Genomic DNA, 8,867 nt, shown 5'->3' with positions numbered 1-8,867 from the left:
GCACTCTGAGATAACCACATAAGCAAGTTACCTTGCAAGGACCTGAGTTTTTCTTCCTAAAAAAATAAAAAAAAGGAAGACTGATAGGAATTAATGACTTGTCTCGAGCTGAAATCTTAGATTAAACTTTAGAAGGTATTTTTGCGACTGGTGACATAGAATGAGTGTAAAAGGAAGCATTTGCAGTAAACACAAAAATTTCTGTTTTCCTGAAGAGACAGAACTTAGGAGTTGAACTTAGGAACCAGGGGGATGAGATTTCCTCTTTGCCCAGCTGTATTCTTCTACTAGGAACACAGGTTTGGGATTTTCCTTTCAGTGGAAAAACGATGTGGTCTAATGTGGGCAGTGAAACATGGCAGCACATGGTGAGAGAGCAGAGTAACTGCAGGACAGGGATGGGGCACTGTGGCATCTTTAGAGAAGTGTTTATAAGGGGCTCTGAGGTCCTGCTGTTGTGAAGGCCAGGTCCTGCCAAAAGGGACTGGCAGCCATGAGCCTCCTAGTTCCTGCTGAGTTTCTCCCAGGGCACATCATCTCTAATGTTGAAAATGCCAGCATGGTACAGGACTTGGAAAGGTTGCCTGCTGCTAGTCTGATTGCTGGGATCTGGAAGACAAAATCTCATCCTCTTTAAGCCCCAACTTATCTTTCTGTGTTCCCTAAGCATAAGCCCCTGATGAATGGAGGCAGGATACTTCCCACAGTGTTGTTCAAAGACTGCCTCTTGCAGAGTGCCTTAAAATGTTGCCAGCACTGCTCTTCCGTGTCAGATATATAAAGCACTGGCATTCCAGCCCTTGGTTGCTGTTGTTGGCCACTCCCTGGCACAAAAAGTGGAGGAAAAGAGGGTTAGAACTGCAGTGGCTGTTGCCTCTCAAGACACTGCTGAGGGACTCGTGCAGCAGTGGCAGATAGGACAACCCCAAGTCTGGCTGCAAGCACCTCAGGTCCAGAGCTGGGAGAGCCAGTGGGATGCCACCTCTTCTTCCTTCCTTTCCCTGGGCATCGTGGTAGCTAAAACATCCTTTTGCTGCACTTTTTGTCCAATACATTTTACACTTTGTTAGCTCAGACAAATTAATTTGCTTCATGGTGCAGCTCAAGGGCAGCTGTTCAGTCAATAAAAAAACTAAAAGAGAGCAAGTGTTGTTTATGCCCTAGTATCACCCTGCAAGGCAAAACCAATCAAATTTGCCTTTCCTGCAGGAAAAAACATGAAGGGAGGCAAACACCAGAGAGGGCTGGTGGCAGTGTGATGCTGGACACAGAACCAGGTTGCTGTGGTTGTTCACACCACAGCAGCATTCAAGGGTGGGAGATTGAATCCCTGGCCTTCAGACACAGGGTGTGAATTGCACTCCAGGGTCCTTGGCAGACCCCTGCTGTCCCTCTCCTGTGGTGATGAGGTGACATAACTTTTCTGGTAATACACTCTGCTTTTCTTGAGCTCAATCTGTGCAGTATAGATCAACCAAGAACTAATTTTGTCTGAAATGAAGTATTGGTTTGTATGGGAATGGGCAAGATTATAGCAAACTGCAACTGGATTCAGCCATAGCTTTTGGATGCAAAATTAACTCTGATTTGATTTCAGAAATTCCAGTTAAAGTTGTTTGCTGTGCATTTTTCAATGTTGTTTTTCAAGAATGGAAACCAAAAGTGTATAAAATACTTGCTAGTCCTCCTCAGGTCTGCTTTTACTATAGCATGTAATGCACAGCATAAATTGTTAAAAGTAAACCAGCAGATAGTCAGAAATAACAGCCTGTGGGAGGAAAGAGCTGGAAACTCCCCAAGATGATCCAATCCCAATAATCTGAAAGAAAGTCCGACCCGGATTTCATGGATGTGCTAAGAAAGCAAGCAAGCAAGCTTTTTTTAAAACTCAAGTTTACAACATGTAATACTTAATAAAATTGCTCCTGGGAAAATCTAGAGTGAATCAATACACACCCCATCTCACTGTAATTACTGTGTTAAATACAATTAAGTGTTTAACTAGTAGTTAGAAATAGAGATGATCTTGCTTTTTATGAGTGAGACAGATCTCCAATGAAAGTGATGCTTTGCCATTTCTGTTCACATTTAAACTTTAAAACTGAGAGAATAGGCAAACAGCTCCACAGTCCAAAGAGAGTTTGCAGTTTGCTATAAATGCACGCATAGGCTTCATAGGAGCAAAGTGAACTCCTCAGCTGTATATGGGCAGATTCCTTAAATTAGTGCAGTCATCCTCACAGAAGTAAAAAATGGACCTGTCATCTCTGAGAAGCAGTTAGTCCACTGCTGTGCTCCCATGGGAAAGGGAAAGGCAATTTTCCCAACAGAAGGAATTGCTCCGTAATGTGAGAGGTCATTGAAATGCAAGTAACAAACCAAAACAGATGAAATATGTGCAAAGTAAATAGATCAAAGACGTTGAGGTAATTAATTATCGGCGGTCTAGTTCTCAGAGAAAGACGATTCATTCACAAAGACGCCACTGTACCCGACACTTCCCAATATTGGTGTCTGCAGCATGCATTTACTGATCTTTGTTAATGAGTAAAGACAGAATTATTATGCCAGATAACTGCCTGCCCCAAAAGTTTCTGTTCTGTTACCATAATGCCTTGGCCTACAAATAAACTCTGCTACATTCATAACATTTTAGTTTAAGAGTAAGTGCCAAGTTCATTTTTTTGTTTATTAATGTGGAGGTTTTGATCTCTATATGCTAATAATTTGTGAGTTTACATGGCCATTTCAAAAGAAGAAAACTCTATGGTGTTTTGAACTCAAATTCTCTTAATTCTTAGTGCCTGGGTACTTCTTTTTAATCCCATTAGCACAGCAGGAATATTACTGCTGCAAGGACAGCAAGTGTGGAAAAGATGAAGTCGTTTCAGCCAGTCCTAGTGCTGGCTCTTTGGTTGCCCACACATTGAGATGGCTCTCTTTCCCCGAGGAATTACTGGAATGATAAAGAATGGAGTGAATTTTCTTTTGTGCTGCACACCCTGGCCTGATGGGGACCTGAGCACCTTGAAGACACAGCAAAGCTTGTGGCTACAGGGCTATTTCTGTGAGGAGGAGTGTGATATGAGCCAGGTGTGAGCAGTAAGTGGTAGTTGCTCTGAGTCTGCAAACCCACAGGTTTGCCAGGTGGGAGGATTTGCTGGGAGCAGGCAGTAAGCTGAAAGGCACCAGGAGCAAGGAGAGGAGGATGCTGATTGCTACCCAGGGATGGGACCTACCTTCTGCAGAAAACACCAAGAGCTTGTTTTAGTTGTTAGGTTTCTCTCTTTGAAGAGTAACGTTTGAAGCATCCCAGAGAAGCTGCATGTTTCTCAGAGAATTTTTGAGTGATGCTGAAGATGTTCATCCTACCCATTCCCAGCACCTTTTTGTTGTGACCTTCAGCCTCTAATTTTTACTCCTTTAACAGGTGACTGAATGCACAGGGTTGGAGGTACAGACCCTGCAATTTCTCCCACTCCTTAAAAGAAAGCACCGTACTTTCCTGAGGAGAGAACTGTCATAACACAAAGGAGGGTGGTGGAGAGGTCAGGGCAAGTGATAGGAAAGGTCTCTCATGTCTCTAAGTGTCAGCAATTTGGGACTTTCTGCATCCCCCAGAAACTCTGGCTCCATACCATGGTCTTGTGGGGCTGCCTGGAAGATGCATGGTGCCATGGCCTGGGATTTCACCCACTCACACAGTGAGCCCAGCAAGGGATGAGCCAGGTGACTCCACCAGCTGTGGCAGGAACAGTGTCATGGGAGAACAAAGGAGTGAAGGGACAACAGCCATGTTCCCCAAACACTTGGGGAGCAGGACTGGGAGAGAGGCCAGGAGGGCTAAAGAGGCTTGGAGGAGAGGGGTGAGTGGTGGCTGGGACCATCTTCCGGAAGGAGGAGAAGTGGGGACATCTGGAGAGAAGGAAAGTTCTGATGTGGCTGCAGGAGCTTGGGAGGACTCTGGCAAAAATGGAGGTGCACAGTACCATGCTCCAGTTGGCTGTGGACAAGACTGGATGATATCTTGAGGGGAATGGAGGTGCATGTGAAGGGCAGGATTGTGCTTTGCAGCATGTGGGATGCAGTGTTGGCTGGAGTAGTCTTTCCTCACTCTCTCCTTTCTTTTTTTGTTTCCAAAAAACATGTCAGCCATCACCTGGATGGATGCATGCTTGTATGAATGGGTGGATACGTAATTGGGAAGGGGTGGCTGGTTTATCATCTTCCACATTACTCCCCAGACAATTATATCCCAACTGACCATGTTGAAACCAGATGGGCTTTCAAGTCTGAAAATTTGTCATGGGTTCTCTCTCACTTTTAACAGCATCTCAGTAACTATAAAAATAATGTGGATAAACCACTCTGTTTCTATGAACGTGGGGGATGCAGCTCATCAGTTGTTGGCCTTTGGGCCTCATATCTGGCAAAGACCCCACCATTGTCAGCACAGCTCCAGCTTTAACACTCTCCCAGAATAGTGTTCTCCCACCAAGTTAACAGAACCTAAGCAAAGGGATTTAAGGAGCAGCAAGCAAGTGATAGGGGACAAGTGTGAAGGCTTAGTTTACTTTGTTTAGCATAGACCCTTAATTTTAGCCACCACAAATATAATAAGGCCTTTTCTTTATTTATCTATGCAACCATGGGGCAGAAAGGGCAGAGGAGCTTAAAAGACTTATTCATGCAAGCAGGGTTGCTGTGCTAAGTCCTCTATTTACATACTGCAAATGTGTTTCACTCACATTAATGCAATGTGAAGGAAAATGGATGCAAATTCTGTGTCTCCATCTCTATGGAAGTACAGAGGCTGGCAGTGCAAACAGAGGCCAGTAATATTGCTATTTTCCCTTCCACTAAATGGAAAACTCATCTACACAAAAGGGCTGAAAGTGTTCTCTAAGCCATCCAAACAGAACAAAATTTGCTTGTGTTCTGTGGCTCAGGGACTGCAATAAAAATTCTGTCATCTTCCTGCCTGTTCTATTTCAAGCAGAATGATTTCCCAGCTAAGGGAAAAATAGTTTGACATTATTAGCATTTTTCAAGAATTCCTGCTCCTAGTCTCTTGCTCGTGCCAGGCAAATTTGTTTTGCTGAACTTTGGTACAGTTTGTGTGGAATATTTCCAGGCAGACTTTTGGGCCGTAGGCTGGTGAAACCTTGGTACGAGCTTTGAAAAATGGCAAAAACTTAAATCATCTTTGCAAGGTGCATCTCTGAAGTTGTTTTTTTTGTATCTAGGCACCTTTCTCCTATTGATACCTGTAAGCCAGAAGCCAGAAACTGGACAAACCAGTAAAGCCTTTGCTGCTTCTGCATCCAGTCCCACACCAGCACCTCTTTCTCTCCAACTCCGTAACAGACAAAAGTACTCAATTAACAGCCTGTCAATCCTACTGGGTGATGATTCCTGAAATAACACCTTTTCCCACCCCTCCTTGCCTGGAGTGGGGTTTTTTGTGAGCTCTAATCAATGTAAGGACTAACCTGCACCATGGGAACACCTATGCAAAGATATACTTATTTAGCTGTTTCTTTTCATAGCCAAAGTGCCTGGAGAAAGGCCAAGAGGAATTCTCAGGCATCTTTGAGCTGCTGGGCAATTCAGTAAATCTCAGGCATCTCTGAGCTGCTGTAGGACAATCATGGGTTAGGGAGTCAGGGAGGCAAAGGATCAGTTTTATCTGGCTCACAGATTTACAGTCACTCTTTCCAGGAACACATTCCTAACTACTCTGGTTCAAAAAGTGCATTTCTTTGTGCAGCCATCATTGCCTCCTAGCTCATTTTCTGATTTCTATCCTGGTTTGAATATTTAAAAGGAGGATGTGTGCCAGGAAGTCACTGCTGGAAAGCTGCAGCCTTCCTTCTGGTCTCTCAGGGACTACCAAGGCACCAGAGACCACAACACATGTTTTTCCTACTGCACTAAACATTTTGAATGTATGCTAAAAATGTTAATACACTATTGAAGCCTGGAATTTTTCCTTCAGGTGTGATGCCTTTAGGCCATTTGTGCTTCACACACGACTGCAGGTAAGGGCTTGTTGCACTGCCAGAAACATGCAGTTAATGAGAAGTTATTCACTGTCCTATTATAGCCAATGAGAGAGCTCAGCAGGCACTCGGCTTTAACATACCCTACTTTTTCCTCAAAAGCTTTGTTCTGGAGTCAGGGCTGCAGTGAGGCTGAGGCAAGAGATCCATCTTTCCTTTGAGGAGGGCCCTACATGGGTACAAACACTCCAGGAGCAGACTGGCTGCTGTGGGCTCCTGCTAAATCAGCCAGGAGATGTGCAGGGAGCAGGAGGTGATGGTGGCACGGGAATGATCCCGAGGAGAAGAGGCACTGTAGAGCACCAGGAATAAAACCTCTTGATATAAGGGATGGTGGAGGCAGGGCACCAGATTTTGCCCTCTCTCTGACTGTGTGCCAGTATGATTTCACTGTTAGGTCCTTGCTAGAGCTGCACAGTCACAGTGCCACAGCTCAAAGCAGCAGGTAGGCTGCCCAGGAGGCTGGGGATGTCCCCGGGCAAAGGAAAGGCAGGTGTCCTGTTGTGCCAAGTGTGGCACCTCTCAGCCAGGGGTCCGGCAGGGAGCCACACATCCCAGACATAGCCTGCAGGGGTCCAGTGGGACCACGGGCTGCTTCACACCAGGAAAGGTTAGTGGCACAAGCCCTTGTGCTTGGAGAAGCTTCTTACTGCTCTCAACAACTTTGCAGAAGCTGGCTGTAAGTCGGCTGCTCAGGTAATACCCCAGTGGAGTGTCCATCTCAGGGCTCCCTGGGTGACTTAGTGCTTCCTTCTGGCAAGCTTTGTCATCAGTTGTGGTGTGACTCTTTCATTCTGATGGCATATTATTAGTAAAATAGTCCCATTCTGGCCCACCTTTTCCAGCAGGCTCATTTCTCAGGAAGGTGCTGATCAAAACCTATGGATAAGGCCTTGAGTTCTGCAGTATACTTGAATCATCATCAGGTTTTATTTGGGTTTCTCAATTTAGATTTAACTTCAGGCAATTTGAAGATGTTAAGGTACCAAAGGGCACATTCCCAAGCAGCTGCACTCAACACAAAGGCACAGGATTTTTACTGGATGTTAGCAGGGTCTTGTTCTGTGTCCATAGGCAGCATCTTGAGGCACAAAGTCAGGGCCTCAAAGTTCATGAAACAAATTCCTTTTGCAAGGAGAGAAATCCGTATGGCTTTGCAGAAGGGAAGGATTTTGGGGGGGATCACTGGGCTGAGCTGTATGCCTGAACCATGGTGTATCCTCAGAGCTCACTGAGCTGGCTGGGCTGTGAGTTCTCCTCTCCCACTGCTGTCCTCAGCACCTTGCAGGACCGTGCTGGTATTTTGGCTCCTGAACGCGTGGCCCCGGCGTGGCCGGGCGCTGATCCCACCTCTGCAGCCAGCAGAGCGTGTTGTTCCGCCTGTCTGCTCGCAGCTCTCGCCTTTCTTCTGTCCTCCTGCTATTCTACCGCTACCATAAAATGCAGCTCTGACCTTTTTGTCCTCAGCAAGCTATTCATTTAAAATACAAATGCTGTCCTCAAACAGCAGTCATTAATATGAGGCAGCAAATTCTTTTCTTTGTTCTTTATTGTTGATTTCCCCCCATTGGGAAACTGGGTGGCAGGAGAACTGCATAGCTGCAGAAGCAGCTTGCTAATTGCATACTTTCAAATACTAATTTGTATGGGTTGGTTTGGTTAAAAAGGGGAAAAGAAACAAGGCGGGGGGTGATAAAAAATGTCAAGGTTATAAACTCCACAGAAGCTCTGTAGCCTGGAATTTTTATTAATTCTTTAAATGTAAATTGCAGGCCCGTGGCTGCACATCCATGCCCCCCGCAGAGCGCCAGGCCGTGTGGTGCACTTTGCCCTGCAGGCCTTCGGTGCAGCAGTCAAGCCGAGGAGCTGAGCTCTGCGCTCGGCTGCCCGCAGCGCGGCCGGCGAGGTGCCAGCCAGGAGCCATTCCCAACGGGGACATTGCTCCCAGCTGGCGCCCGCCTGGCTGTGGGCAGCAGCCAGCCCCCGGCCCAAGTGGGGTCAGGCGTTGGTGGGCACAAAAACATCTCTGCCCTTGTGGAGATGAGGTTTGGAGTGCTGGCACACAGAATCAACAGGCTGGAAGAGACATTCGAGATCATCGAGTCCAACCCAGCGCCAACACCTCAACTAGACCATGGCAACAAGTGCCACATCCAGTCTTTCTTTAAGCACATCCAGGGATGGTGACTCCACCACCTCCCCATTTGCCTCCCCAGCCAAACCATTCCATCACCCTCTCTGTATGAAACTTTTCCCCAATATCCAACCTATATTTCCCTTGGTGCAGCTTAAGACTGAGTCCTCAGCTTCTGTCAGCGCTGCTGGGAGGAAGGGACCAACCCTCACCTGACCACAATCACCTTTCAGGGAGTTGTAGAGTGTGCTAAGGTCACCTCTGAGCCTCCTTTACCCCAGGCTAAACAACCCCAGCTCCCTCAGTAATTCCTCATAGTGTTTGTGTTCCAAGCCCCACACCAACATTGTTGCCCTTCTCAAGTCAGCCTTGTGTCCGTGATGGTCAAAGGGAAGAGGTGAAAGAAGGTACTCATCAAGGAGTTACACTTTTTACTAAACAAAGAGGTACAGCTGGAAAAAAGGCAAGTCTTTGAGCATACCAGCTGAGATTGCTACTCAGGGATTCCCCAACATGCATCCCCATACCTGCCAATGAAAGTGCTTACTAAACATGAACTGCAACTTTCAGTATTTTGTAACGTGTCTGGATGATTTGTATTGGAAAAAAACCCAAGACTTACAGATATTCAGCTCTTTCAAGCTCTTGACTACGAAGAGGTGATTATTATT

The sequence above is a fragment of the Melospiza melodia genome, chromosome 4 (genome assembly GCF_035770615.1).
Source record: "Melospiza melodia melodia isolate bMelMel2 chromosome 4, bMelMel2.pri, whole genome shotgun sequence".
Lineage (NCBI taxonomy): Eukaryota > Metazoa > Chordata > Aves > Passeriformes > Passerellidae > Melospiza > Melospiza melodia.
Note: the sequence above shows the minus strand (reverse complement) of the source record.